Below are 15,782 nucleotides of genomic sequence, written 5' to 3'. Positions count from 1 at the left end.
ACTTGGAGAAGTCTCGAATCAAAAATTCGTGAAACGGAAGCAAATTTGGCAATTTTTCCTCTGTGCACCGCGCCATTTTCTCTGTGTGTCGCGCTACTTTGGGGCCTGTTTTGGGGCACTTGAAAGTGTTAAAATGTGCCCAAGTGGGATTGTTGGAAATCCTGTCCTGTCTAATTTCTAACCCAACTGGAATTTATGAATTTGGTGCTCATTTACCCCTCCAAATCTTCATTCTCCCAAGACTGCATCCTGTGTGTAAAAAAAGGGGCAGAGAGGCCATTTTTTGGGTGTTTTTGACCTCTTGGAGACTCAGATCTTGCCCAAATTTCTTGTCCGGGCACCAGTAGTCATGATTTTCCATGCTGAATCCAAAAATGCAAACCATTCCTCATTTGGAGCTCTAGATTTTTAGCGTCGCGCCACTGGGAGAAAAACCCTATATTTTGCCCAAAAATTTGTCATGTGACCCAAAATGCCCCAAAAATGCTCCAAATTTCTTGTCTGGGCACCAGTAGTCATGATTTTTCATGTTGAATCCAAAAATGCAAACCATTCCTCATTTGGAGTTCTAGATTTTTAACGATGTGCTAGTGTGCGGTGCACAGGGAAGTGGCGTGGCGCACTGGGCTTGAGGTGCGGCGCATATAGCCTGTGCGTAGCAGTTGTTTCAAGAGACTTTTGGAGGCCTTCTCGATGTCCAAATGAGGCGTAGGATAGCTATTTGGAAAGGTATTTGAGTCTACTTTCCAACCCAACTTGAATTTTTGAATTTGGAGTTCACTTTCCCTGTCAAAAATCAAATCGCCCAATACTGGTCAAAATGTGCCAAATGAGGCTGCCGCAAGGCAGAGTGCTGTTACAGTCAACTTTTGAATGCCTTCCGCAACTCCAAATTGAGCTCATGATATCTCATTGGAAATCTCTTTGTGTCTAGCTATCATTTGACTCATCATGAAAGTCATTTGGCCAACAGAGCTAGGAGAAAATCTGATTTTCCCAAGGTCACTTAAGAGGTGCATCAATTCTCCCGAGGCAAATATATTTTTGTCATTTCTCCAAAACCATGACACCTGTGTAAATTATGAAGGAGGTTTTTATTCCTTGGCATGTTGTGGACAGAAAATTCTCTCAGTTTTCCCAAATTCATCTTTTATTGCTCAGAAACATCATGTGAGTGAAACCTATCCCGATGTGTGGAACAAGGGATTTGTCGAAATGAAGCGAAATGAAGGGGATAGGGAGCTTCTAAATTCTTGAGGAAAGTTTGGGAAGTAGGGAGGGATGTTAGGAAGTAGGGGAAAGTGAAATATCAGAGATTGAGTGAGGGGAAGGGGTCCAAAAAGGCAAAACACAGGTCCAACCTAGAAAATATCCAGGTTGTAGCAAGAAACTAGGGTTTGTGCGAAAATGAGGAATTTGGGGGACCTCAGTGATGGGAAGTGTTTGATAAGGTACTTTAAGGATAGGGGAAGGTGCATGAACATCAGGATACAAGTTTTGCTGATGATTTGACTGTCCAAGAGAAATTGCCTTCAAAACCCTAGGAGAGGGAAATGACCATAGCTACGCGCAACTGAAGCATGAACAAGGTGTAAAATGACCCAGTGGAACTCGACATGATGATGAAAACCCTTTGAATGATGGTACACTCAATTGAATGGTGACATGGAATGTCATTTGGACAACTTTGACAAGGGTAAAATCAAACCCTAGGCCTAATGCCTAGTGACCAAATTTTGCTTGAAGACTCACTGAAATGACAAAATTTGACCTTGACACTTTAAAATCACTTTGTAAGAGCATGTTTGATCACTGGAGGAAGGCGGAAAAGACTGACACTAACATTGGCTCCAATAGGGATGGCAGCTCCAGCTCCTTGGAGGTGCCAAGAACTGCAGATCATTGGGTGAGTAGACAGTGCCTTCGTCCATTGGGCTATGGAGTCCATTATTCCGACAAACCAACATGACTCAATTTATTGACTGAAACTTGACTGAGACTGAATCAATGCGAACTGAAATGACTGAAAAACTTGACTCTATGCAAAAGGAAATGACTCATGACTGACTTAACTAAAACAAGAATTGACAAAACTTATTCAATGGCAGCAATCCATCAAGATTCGAGGGTTTCAAATCATGATGACAGCCACCTGCATACTAATGCAATATGTACAATCATGTGTAATGTGTCTTCAACCAATCAAGTAGATGCCTCCTTGATTGATTCTCCGGATCAGATCTTCTGGTCAACAACAGATACTGGTAACTGGGCCTCCAAAAACATAATTGACCATGATCTCCTTCATCACTGAATACTGCAATAATGACCTTCACTGCTGACTGTAACAGATTTGCCATTGGATCATGAAAAACATGAAGATTTACCTCCTGTTGAGGAAACAAGATGTCTTTTTCTTTTGATTCTGATCTTCCTTCATAATGTACTTCGGAAAAAGTATGTTCTTGGTCCTCAAAAAATTCTGAACAAGCAGATGAGCAGATTTCCTCTTCAAAGAACACTTCAAAACATGAAACATATGAGGAAGAGTCTGAAAGACAATCCTGAATGTTCTGCTCTTCGGTAGCCTGAATGTATTGTAGGTCACCTTCATATGATATGACAGCCATATTGTCTTTGCATTCATCAATCATGAGAAAAGAAACTTCGAATGATTCTTGAAACCCAAGCATGACATTTCTATCATCTACCAACGATTCATCCAAGGAACCTTTTTCACTTACTTGAATAAAATTCTCATCTTGCTGTTCATGAGCTGACTAGATTACCTCTTCATGAAGACTGTGTTCTGATGACATGAGAACATTTGGATCCAAAACTCTGTCTTCTTCTATGGACAGATCCGAAATGACACTTTTTCTTTCATCACTTTCAGCCATATGGAATTCTTCAACCTGCTGATCTATAAAGCTGTTCACCGGATTGTCACCCTTTTCAAAAGAGGAAGAAGTTTCACCAACACTTTCTTGACCATGTGTGCACTGCAAATCCGCTTTAGCTTGAGCTGGAACATAACCGTGCAAGAGTTTACCTATCTCGTCTTCAGACAAAGGAGATAAGACCTTTTGTTTCCTTTTGCTCAAACAGTGATTGTCTTCATTAATTTCAAGTGAAGGTGTATATAAATATTCCTCATACTGTTGATCCATTTCATGTAATTCCTGTTGACTGTCAAGATGCAAAATTCTTTCCTCTTCCACCGTACTACAATCCTGATCATGCTGAAAATTTTCATGATCGTCTCTACGCTGCTGAAAGGGATTTTCATTCAGGGCTTCCATGATCTCATCATCCATAAAATTACCATCCTCATAGTATTTTTCAAGGCTTTCAATAAAAGTAGAAGGATGTTTGCAACAGTCATGAACTAGATTTAATGATGGATAGGAGTCTTTATATCTTCAACGAACATGACATGAAAATCCTTTAAATAGTAAATACAAGCAGGCGGCAAACTTTCATACCAAGATTGGGCTTCACCTTCTAGAGTTGCGATGAATATCTTCACTAAGCAATCTTCAGGAAAATCAACCTTCAACTTGCGAATATGCATGTGAAATCGAACTAGATGTAAAGCAACGTCCTTCTTACCATCATCTTTAAACGTAGGCAAATTCCTTGACCAATATACTTTCGGAATCTTATTTGGAAAGCCTGGAATGTGATCTCGGCTCATGGGAGCGTATCTTCTTGCAACCCGATCCATCTCGAAAATCTCAAAGCTACTGACCTCTCTGCAGTGGAGTCACCATGAAGCACCGATTGTTGGATTCTTCAGTGAATGGAGTCGCCAGGTGAATGATTTCAACCGTCTTCTTATGTCTGATTGTTGTTCACCATCAACCATCAGATCTAAGCTTGATAGATGTACTGGGGCAAAACAATCTTCAAGCAAACCATTTTTTTCCCCAGTGGAGTCACCACTATGTTAGCACCTAAATCTGCCTTAGGCTGAAGGAAGGAAAAAATTGGGGTAACCACAAACCATGCTCAGTCTGGTAGCTAGCCCTACCAGAATAGGAGAGGGCTCTCTCCGAGTCACGCTCAGTGAATAGATAAGCAAAAAATGGTCTGAGATGACTTACAATGAAATATTGATCTTAGGCTAGTAAGTGAATAGGGATACAAGAAACCATTTTCACGAATGACCGAGCTTCTGGGATGGTATGGGACGAACCGTCAGCAAGGAACAGAGAATTTAATACAAAGGCACAAATTATTCCGTGAGGCAAGGTAGGTGGAAAATGTAACAATTTAGTTTGAGGTAACGCGACATGAATAGACTGCTGAAGAAAGTGAAAAGGGCATAGTTACATGAATCCTTTTCAACAGAAGAAAAACACTGAACATGAAATTTTCCCACAGGCAGAGCAATAAAATTGAGTTCTACCCAATCTCACTCAGAAAATTTCACTGGAAATGAACATGAATTGAATTATGAAACATAACAAAATACATATGAAAACATAAGAGACACATTTTCTACACTCACAACCACAAGAATCTCATGAAACAGAGTCGCTGCCTTCATTAATTCTCTGTCAAAAATACACAATGAAGAAACAGAGTTTCTTTCCCACAGTCTCCCAGAAGTTACAAGCCAACCAATTCTTTGCAAATGGTTTGCATACAATATATAGAATGTACCATGAAGAGATAGAATGTACCATGAAGAGATAGAATGGACAAGGGTTGGGGAGTTACTCGAATCATTACAAAATGGAGATGAAGAGCCAACCATCAGCTACAGGCGCAGCGCTACAAACATGACATTTGGCTTGGGTGACCGTTTGCCTTCCTTCGCCACTTGGATAGAAGTTCATCTGGAAAGAAAATGCTTTAAATGCCACCTTTGGTGCAAAAAAACCGAAGTGTAGATGAGCAGGCCCACTTGGAGAAGTCACGAATCGAAAATTCGCGAAATGGAAGCAAATTTGGCAATTTGTCCTCTGTGCACCGCGCCATTTTCTCTGTGTGTCGCGCTACTTTGGGGCCTGTTTTGGGGAACTTTCAGGTGTCGAAAATGTCCCTGAGTGGGCTTGTTGGAAATTATGTCCTGTCTACTTTCTAACCCAACTGGAATTTCTGAATTTTGTGCTCATTTGCCCCTCCAAATCTTCATTCTCCCAAGACTGCTTCCTGTGTGTAAAAAAATGGGCAGAGAGGCCATTTTTTGGGTGTTTTTGACCTCCTGGAGACTCAGATCTTGCCCAAATTTCTTTTCCGGGCACTAGTAGTCGTGATTTTCTATGCTGAATCCAAAAATGCAAACCATTCCTCATTTGGAGGTCTAGGATTTTAGCGCCGCGCCACGGGGAGAAAAACTCTGTATTTTGCCCAAAAATTTGTCATGTGACCCAAAATGCCCCAAAAATGCTCCAAATTTCTTGTTCGGGCACCAGAAGTCATGATTTTTCATGCTGAATGCAAAAATGCAAACCATTCCTCATTTGGAGTTCTATATTTTTAGCGCGAAGTGGCGCAGCGCACTGTGCTTGAGGCGCGACGCATATAGCCTGTGCATAGCAGTTTTTGCAAGAGACTTTTGGAGGCCTTCCCGGTGTCCAAATTGGGCGCAGGATAGCTCGTTGGAAAGGTATTTGAGTCTACTTTTTAACCAAACTTTAATTTTTGAATTTTGAGTTCATTTTCGCTATCAGAAGTCAAATCTCCCAAGACTGTTCAAAATGTGCCAAATGAGGCTGCTTAAAGGCAGAGTGCTGTTACAGTCAACTTTTGAATGCCTTCCTCAACTTAAAATTGAGCTCATGATAGGTCATTGGAAATATCGTTGTCTCTAGTTATCATTTGACTCATCAAGCAAGTCATTTGGCCAACTGATCTAGGAGAAAATTGGATTTTTCCAAGGTAACTTCAGAGGTGCATCAATTCTCCCAAGGCAACTATATTTTTGACATTTCTCCAAAACCATGACACCTGTGTAAAAAGTGAAGGAGGTTTTTCTTTCTTGGCATGTTTTGGAAAAAATTAGCTCTCCGTTTTCCCAAATTCATCTTTTATTGCTCATAAACATCATTTGAGTGAAACCTATCCCGATGTGTGGAACAAGGGTTTGTCGAAATGAAGCGAAATGAAGGGGATAGGGAGCTTCTAAATTCTTGAGGAAATTTTGGGAAGTAGGGAGGGATGTTAGGAAGTAGGGAAAAGTGAAATCTCACAGATTGAGTGAGGGGAAGGGGTCCAAAAAGGCAAAACACAGGTCTAACCTAGAAAATTGTCAAGTTGTAGCAAGAAACTAGGGTTTGTGCGAAAATGAGGAATTTGGGGGACCTCAGTGATGGGAAGTGTTTGATAAGGTACTTTAAGGATAGGAGAAGGTGTATGAATATTAGGATACAAGTTTTGCCGATGATTTGACCGTCCAAGAGAAATTGCCTTCAAAACCCTAGGAGAGGGAAATGACCGTAGCTAGGCGCAACTGAAGCATGAACAAGGTGTCAAATGACCCAGTGGAACTCGACATGATGATGAGAACCCTTTGAATGATGGTACACTCAGTTGAATGGTGACATGGAAAGTCATTTGGACAACTTTGACAAGGGTAAAATCAAACCCTAGGCCTAATGCCTAGTGACCAAATTTTGCTTGAAGACTCACTGAAATGACAAAATTTGACCTTGACACTTTAAAATCACTTTGTAAGAGCATGTTTGATCACTAGAGGAAGGTAGCAAAGACTGACACTAACAAGACTTATAGATTGCATTGATGCCAAGTGTTTGACAAAATGTTAGTCCCTGTTGGGGATGGTCAGGCCTAGTCCTGAAGTTGATTTTTGGTTTATTAGTCTTGTCATCATGTCATTAATGGATTTTGGAAGTTACAACAAGTTATGGTCAGTGGCAAGAATTCTAGGCTAGAAAAGTGCCTTAAATTCCGCGGACGCTGGCACAGGTATGATGGGAAATGTCCCTTGACGCAAACATGCATGCTTGTGGGAGCATCCATAGGTCCATGGTCGTTGGCATGCCCATTTCACGAGAGAGTCCATCGGTCAAGAGGTCAAAAAAATCAGTGGGACCCAGGGGCAGATGCCTAAATGGTTGGGTTTCCTCCTAGGAGTGTTGTTGCTGATGTGGAAGGTATGGTTGATGTGGTTCTGTCGATTCCATTTCCTTAAGGTCACCAAGGAGGTTGAATCCTATCATAGTAGCCTCTCGTCACATGTCTATCCCAGTTGGTCGGTTACTTGGGTAGATGTGGGAGGAGGATGGTTACAAATTAGTATCAAAGGAGGTTGCACTCTCTTTGGTTCATAGTTGATACGACATAGTGGTATCAGAGCATGGTTTGTTGGGTTGTGTTATATTCTTCCATGACTAACCCATGTAGTGAACCGAGGGTTTAGAGGGGGGGTAGAGCCCCCCCCCGATCGTTGCACAACGGGGGAGTCACAAGGGGGCTTGAGGGGGATGGGTATCCCCCCTCTATGGGGTCTGGGGCAGTGCCTCGGGAATTTTTTTTTTGGACCCTATGTTAGGTTGGGCGAACCTACCTATGGTTTTCAGTCCATGGTTTTGGACGCGATGGTTTTTGGTCAATGGTATTGGATGCTTCGGCATGTATAAATATGTATTGTAACAACGAAAGGAATATAATGAAAAATCAAGCTAGTAGTCCCAGTTTTGGGATCCAGGGGAAAATATCTGTGTATATGTGTTTTATGTGTTATGCTCTTGCATTGTTTATTTTTTTTGTGTTTTAGAATTCGTATGCAGGTAATTTCTGTATGGGGTTAAAACCTACATTTGGTATCAGAGCTGTTTTGGCTTCAAGGGCACGCCTTTGTTGCTGAGGGGTTTCGTTTGGGCCTATGGTAGACCCTGTTCAGTGGGAGATCTACGGGATCGATTCTGGTGGTAAAATAAGATGGCGAGCAGTGGAAAGATAGAGATCGATAAATTTAATGGTCAGAGTTTTGAGTTATGGAAACTCAAGATGGAGGATCTGTTGGTGGATAAAGATCAGTGGATCATTGTAGATCTAGGTACTAAACCAACAAGATTGTCCGATGAAGAATGGAAGAAGTTGGATCGGAAGGCAAAGAGCACAATACGATTGTGTGTCTCAGATTCAATATTGCTAAATGTATCAGGGGAAGCTACCATGAAGGCTTTGCGGGACAAGTTAGGGACTTTGTACCAATCTAAGTCTCTATTGTGTTAGGGCCTAAATCTACCTCAGGCTAAGAAAGGCAGGATCTAGGGTAACATCAAACCACGCTTAACCTGGTAGGTAGCGCTACCAGGTCGGGAGAGGGCTCTCTCTTTGTCAATCTCAGAAGAATATGATCAATAGAGCTTGAGATGACTAATGTAAAGACTGATTTTAGGCTAGGTATATGCTCAGAGGAGTTTGATTGAATTTAATTTTGGTTTGCTGGCTCAATGTGAAAGGTAGGTTTGGGTCTAGGGAATGGACATAGTCTTGCAGAGATCTCTATGGGGCGAGGTAGGAAAATGGTTTAGTACTTTGAAATAAGTGAGATGGAGAGTCTTAATATTGGTGAGGAGTTGGAGAGGGCATGAAAGTCTTAGGGATCCTCTTCAAACAACTGAAAACATAAATAACTAAACAAACCCTAGGTAGAGCACTGCAACATCAATGAATTCTACCTTTATCCTTGTTTCATTTAGTTAAGCTGAACATAAAGAGATTATGGCATACATAAACACATGTAAACTTGCATTACAAAAGGAAAAACAATACCAAATCAAATTGCCACAAGAATCCCACAAAGTGCTGCAAACCCTGGTCTCTTCCTTTGCCAAACTGCAGAGATAAATGTACAATAATTCTCAAAGCATTCACAAGAGTCCAACCTTTACCAATGACTGAAAAACTACTAGATATAGGAAAGAAACAACTCATGCTAGGCTTTAGGGGTCGAATTCATGAGTTTGGGAGCTGTTTCAACAAAATCTAAACTAAGAACTGAAAAGTAAGCAGTGGAACAGCTTGCCTCTAAAACCTAGGAAACTGATTCATTCAGTTTCAAACTACGTTTTCATGATGTATCTACCGCCATGAGTGAAATTTTAGCATATTTACATCAAAATCCATCAAGATACATCAAATTACATCATGAGTTTGACTATGAGAGAGAGAAAAGTCAAACTGACTCAATTTCAAGACTGAAATCCGACTCAAAACTGACTCAATTTCAAGACTGAAAACGACTGAAAAATTAATTCAAATAATCCAAACGAAAACTGAAATCAAACCTTCAGTTTTATAGCCTTCACTTCAAGCCCCAAACTGAATGAATAATAACAGTACACACTTGCAATGATGGAAATAAAATGGTATGTACAATGATACATATGACAGTGGAAAATATTTCAAAGATGGTACCGTTTCAGCAGCTGACCATTGATCGGCCCACCTGGACAATCTTCTCCATCCATTTCTTTCAGCAAGAAAGCATTTTGACCCTGATATGCAACAATTCTGAAAGGTCCTTTCCACAGATTCTCAAACTTGCCATGCTTGCCTTTGTCTTCGTTTCGAGCATCCCATTTCAGCACTATGTCTTCAATTTGAAACTTGTTCGCCTTTGCCTTTCGATCATATATTTTCTTGATTCTCTCTTGCAGCTTGAAGGTATTCTGAAAAACCTCCTCTCTAGTCTGCTGTAAATGGATCATTTGATTGATTCTCTGCTGCAAATGATCTTCCTCGCTACCAGCTTCCTACAGAAGTTTAACAACCGGGACTGCGAGAGATGTCGGGAACATTGTGTCAACACCATACACGATCTCGAAAGGGGACATGCCTATTAATTTTTTCTGACTTACTCTATCTTCCCATAGTGCATTGACCAATTTCCTGTGCCAACTTTTCTTGTTTGTTTCCAGCAGCTTTTCGATAATGTTGACTAATGATTTATTTGAGGATTCCTCCAATCCATTACCTTGTGGATAATATGCAGTTGAATGCCCCAAGGTAATTTGATATTTATTACAAAAATCAATCATCTTTTTAGATTTAAAAGCTACTGCATTATCTGTAATCAGCTTACTAGGACAGCCAAAACGTGACAAAATATTGTTTTCAAGAACTTGAATTATTACCGAATTAGTGGCCTGCCGAGTGGGAATCGCCTCAATCCATTTAGTGAAGTAGTCTGTCACTGTAAGGATCCACTTATGCTGTGATGAAGGAGTAGGATGGATCTCACCAATGAAATCTAAACCCCACTGCTGAAACGGAGCACTTCAACAGGTTTGAGTGGCAAAGGCTGTAATTTTCTCTTACCTTGAAAAATTTGACATTTATGGCAGCTTGTAACAGTTTTGTACACATCAACAAAGAGGGTTGGCCAATAATATCCTGCTCTCAAAATTTTATTGGCTGTTTTCTTCCAAAATAGATGACCTCCACAATCTCCTTTGTGAAAATAATCCATGACCTGTTTTGCTTCTTCTTCAACCAAACAATTAAGCAAGACACTGCTGGGATCTTTCCAATAGAGTGCATTATTCATTATAAAAAATTTGGTAGCCTTTAATTTCAAGGTCCTACTTTTGTTCTTAGCCATTCCAGGTGGCGGTGAAAGATGTTGAAGCACATAAAAAATATCCGAATACCAAGGAGAAAGAAGAAACATTTCTGATACCTGAACAAGTGAACTTTCTTCATCTTCTTTGAACATAGCAGCAATCAGATTTATGTCCAAGGCATGCAAATTAGATTCTGCCATCAGTTTGGCCAGCCCCTAACCTTTGATGAGCTTTGTTGGTTTGATCTCCATATCATATTCTAACAAAGCTCTGATCCATTTGCCTCGTCTTCCTTCCAGATCTGTTTGCACTAAGACATCTTTAACGACAGCGTTAGGGACATAAGCAAGGATGTGAGAATGTAGAATATAGACTCGAAAATATTTCAATGCCTTTACCAAGGTGAAAGCTTGCTTTTCAGTAATATTGTACTTTAAGGCTGCATCCCTTATTGTTTTGTTGAAAAAAGCAATTGGCTTCTCAAGCTGGCCTCTTTTCTGCATTAAGACCGCTGCCATAGTATGATCTGAAGCAAATGAAAAAAAATGAAATATTAGGAATAATCTGCGCTGATCAAAATTGGAGCTGAAGAAAGGGCTAACTTTACCAAATTGAAAAAACTTGATGGCTTCCTTGGTCCACTTCACTACACTATCTTTCCTTAACATGTTTGTGATTTCCCTCAAATGTTCTGCAAGATTTGGCACAAAACGACGTAAGAAATTCATCTTACCATTGAATGCTTAGATCTCCTTTTTACTTCGTGGAAAATCAATCTTCTGAATGGCTTCCACTCGAGCTGGATCAACGCAGATGCCCTCCTTAGATATGATATGACCGAGAAGCTTGCCTTTATCCATGGCAAACAAGCTCTTCTTTGGATTGAGCGATATGCCATACTTTCTACACCGCTGAAATACAATCTTCAAATGATAAAGGTGCTCTTCATCTGAATTATAAAAAGTTGTCAAATCATCAAGATAAACAACTAAAAATACATCTTTCTCATTTGCAAATGTGATATCCATAGCTCAGTGAAAGGTCACACCAACATTCTTCAATTTGAATGGCATCTTGGCATAATGGAAAGTTCCCCACAGAGTGGTGAATGCTGTTTTGTCTCTGTCATCCTCATGGACCAGAAGTTGGTTATAACCAGAATACTCATCGAATAGTAATATGCGGGATGCTCCAACTACTCTTTGAAGTATGTGATCCATCTTGGGCAATGGATAGTTATTTTTCAAAGACACCTTATTCAGATTTCTGAAATCAATACATAATCGAATCTCACCTGTTTTCTTGCGCATGGGCACCAAATTAGAAATCCAATCTGAAAATATTATGGGAACGATTATACCAGCTTTGTACAATCGATTCACTTCCTTCTCTATTGAGGGCAACAACTTTGGATTTATCCTTCTTGACGTCTGTCGAAATGGCTTTTGATTTGGCTTGATCGGAATGATGTGCTAAATTATACTCTTATCATATGCGTTCAAATATGAATAGTCCCATGCAAATACATCAGTAAATGAAGATAATAAAATAATGTATTTTTCCTTTACCTATGGAGGCAAGGCCTTTGATAACTTGACCATTTTGGATTTTCTGGTGATCCAATGTTTACATCCTCAACTCCTTTCTTGGTTGGTACTAAGCTCGATTTCCGAGCTACATCATCTTGATCAAACAACTCCTCTAAAGGTATTAGACCTTTAGGAATCACATTGTCCTTGAGCTGCAAAACTTCCATATGATTTACTTCCATATCTGTTTCACCATCATCATGCTCTCCATCTATAGAAGTGTCTTTGTATTTTCCTTCATTTTGCAGAAATTATTCAATCTCTTTATCATCTTGAAACACCTGCCAATATCTTTGATTATGAGGGACAACAGGGTGATGTTTCACATGAATTTCAAACTTATTGTTTGAATTCATTGGAATTTTCAAATTACTTGCAGCTGTTGGAAGAGAATCTGCAATAACATTCTGTACACGAGGGACACATGTCAAAGTGTAATCTGGAAACAATCTCAAAATATCTAATACCGCATTACGGTAAGCCTGCATACGAGGATGCTTAGCTTGATATTCACCTTTCACTTGCTTGATAACTAGCTCGGAGTCGCCATATACTGAAATTCTTTTACCATTTAACTTCTTAAGGATTTTCAAATCAGCAATTAAAGCCTCATATTCAGCCTCATTATTTGAACAATCAAAAGCCAATTTATACAAACAAACCCTTACATTACTTGGCACTTTGTTTAGAAGAAATGCAAGGCTGCGTATCCAAATGCCAATTCCAGCACCTTCCCTACCTACTGCGCCATCAAAATCCATGCTCCACAAACCGGCTTCGTTCTCCAAATGCTGGAATTCTGTTTGCTCTTCTTCTTTTGCTTGTTGTCCATCAATTTTTTGCTTCTATCGGAAGGCTGATTGCTCAGCAATACTATCAAGCTCTTATCTTTCTTGATCTAGTACAACTCTAAAATTTTCAACGATCTCTGGAATATCTTCTACTTCAACTACTTGACTATTTACATCATTAAAACTATCAGAATATAGAACAAAAGATTCTAAATCAGTATTTACATAATTGATTGGATAATTTAGAGGTTTCTCCTTGCTAGTGATCAAGTACTTCATATTTTTCTCCCATTATAATTTCCACAATTGACCAAACACGAGAATAGTAGTATAGGAGAAATCAAGCTGCAATGTCCTTTGAGTTTTGCTCCCCAAGATCTGGAAAGAAGCATGCCAAATCTAAGAGGTATATCAGCCACAACTACATCCATCAAAACATTCTTTTCCGGAATCTGATCTAAAGTGACAACCAAATCTTTAATAAGCCCAATGCACCTGACCCTACTAGAATCAAAGGAATATAGATCATGATACTTGCGAGTGATATCAAAACCCAATTTTTCCATGATTGCTTTAGGCATGAGATTATGAGAGGCTCCTGAATCAAACATGGCGTTGTGCAATACATAATCATGCAATCTAAGGCTGATGTAAAAAGGAGCTATATCACTATCTTCAGATTGACCTTCTAATGCTAGACCAAAGATAAGTTCGGGCTGGTCATCTTCCACATTTACAATATTAGATAATGGATCCAAATTCAAAATCTTCGACACATGACCTTTATAGCTGCTATTCTTCATTAATTCAGTCAAAGGAATTGACACTTTAACTTAGAAATTTCATTTTCTAAGCTAAAGGCTAATTTTTTCTTTACCTCTTTGACTAGAGCATCCTTCTTTTCAGTATTCTCCTTTGATACAATTTGCTGATTTGGTCTTTCATTTGCTCATTGTGTTTTGTTGGTGGTAGGATCAACTGCCTCCTTTCCCTTTCTCTGCACTATTGGAGAATCGTTCTTTGGTAGCGTCACTTCCTTCCTCTTCTGAATTGGATTGATAGGTACCTCTCTACTCCTGAGGGAATATTGTCACTACTGGGTTGTCAAAGCATTCATGTATCCCCTCTAATATTCATCAGACTCTTCTTCAAGAATTGTTTCATTTGCCAAGATGAAATCTTCATCCTTTTGTACAGCTGGGCTTTCTGAATACTCTTCATCTTCGGTGATATAAATGGGCAGATCATCAGGTGTAAAGAAATGATTCTCCTCACCTATTATGTTCTCATCATCATCTAATTCCAGACCATGTACAAAATTCTGCTGAAGGTGTCTTTACTTGCTGTTGTGCTGCTTGGTCTTGCGCTCTTTGTTCTCATTGCTTGATTCTGAATTGTGGTTGCTACTGACCACAGAAGTTTGGATTTCTGACTTGTGCTTCAGGCTTATCAGCAATTGTGAGCCTATCAAACATCTTCTCAATCTTGCGAAGCAAATGATCGAAGGAAGAAGCTTCCTCCTTTATGGTCACCTTCTTTTCGGCCTTTGCTCTAGCTCTCTTGGAAAACAGATTTGCCTCAACGCTGACTGCAATTTTCTACATGTCCTCCAATGTGGCTGGATCTCTTTCTCTCAATTGATATGCCATGTCGGGATCGAAGCCATCAGGAAATTTAATCAAGGCCAGCCTCATAGGTGGCTTTATATCAGTAGGAATTGCATTGTAAACAGTATTGAATCTAACACAATAATCTTGAACACTCTCACCAACATTTCTCTTGATGTTTTCATATTTAGAAAGAATTTGAAGAGGGTTTTTCTTTTCCTCCCAGCGATCCAAGAATTGTCTCTAAACAACAAGCAAAGTAGTGATACTTGCAGCCAACAAAGCTCTGAACCATTTCCACACTTCACCTCCAAAATTTTGCACAAATAGTCTCATGGTCACATTTTCTGCATCAATCTCATGAAGGTCAAAGAAATCAGTCATCTTATCCACATGCTGCTGAGCTGTGATACTTTGAGGAGTGCCATCAAACAATGGAATTTTGCTTTGGTAATCAGCGGGCATGGCATCCAAGTTTTGAGGCAACACAAGGGGTGCATATCGGGCAGCCATTGTTCTAGGTGGATTTGAAACTGACCTTGGGGATGTAGGAGGAGTCGGAACAACAATAGCAGCTGACAATGTAATTGGTGTATGAGGTGTCGAAGGAGGAGAGGAAATACGAGATGTTTGAGGTGTTGATGGAGTTGATGGGGGAGATGAAACAGGAGGTCTGTGATCTTATATAGTGGGTTGCACGGGAATGGTGGGAATGAAAGGAGTTTCAGTAGGAATTTTTGAACCAGATGCAATAACAGATGAACCAAGAGTTACAGATGCGGATTACAAGAAGAATGTTTGAAGCCACAATGGAATTTTGAAGATTCAAGATGTAACTGTCAATTGATCTATTTGCCCTTTCAATTTCAAGATCTTTAACAAACTCCGGATTTAGAACAGTAGAACCAACAACACTTTCGGATTTAGTATCAAACAATGACAGATAAAAATGTTCGTCAAACTCAAGATCTTCAAGATATTCAAAAACAACGGGACATGAATGAGATTTGAACACAAGAATCATAGAACTTTCTTATCTAAGAATTCTTGGGATGAGATTTGGGTTTTCATACACAGGAGGAGGATCAAGATCAGGATTGGCCCTCGTGTATCGTCTGGAAGCCAGTGTGTTGAATTATCCCAAAAAATATAACGGATATTATTAATTGTTCAGCCTATCAAATTCTAAACTCATCATCCAAAGTCTAGAATTGCTTTATGATGCTGGGATAATTGTTTAGATCAGATGTT

This window comes from Pinus tabuliformis, chromosome 6, assembly GCF_031772625.1.
Source record: "Pinus tabuliformis cultivar Carrire ecotype Pingquan chromosome 6, CPIR1, whole genome shotgun sequence".
NCBI classification, from domain to species: domain Eukaryota; kingdom Viridiplantae; phylum Streptophyta; class Pinopsida; order Pinales; family Pinaceae; genus Pinus; species Pinus tabuliformis.
Note: the sequence above shows the minus strand (reverse complement) of the source record.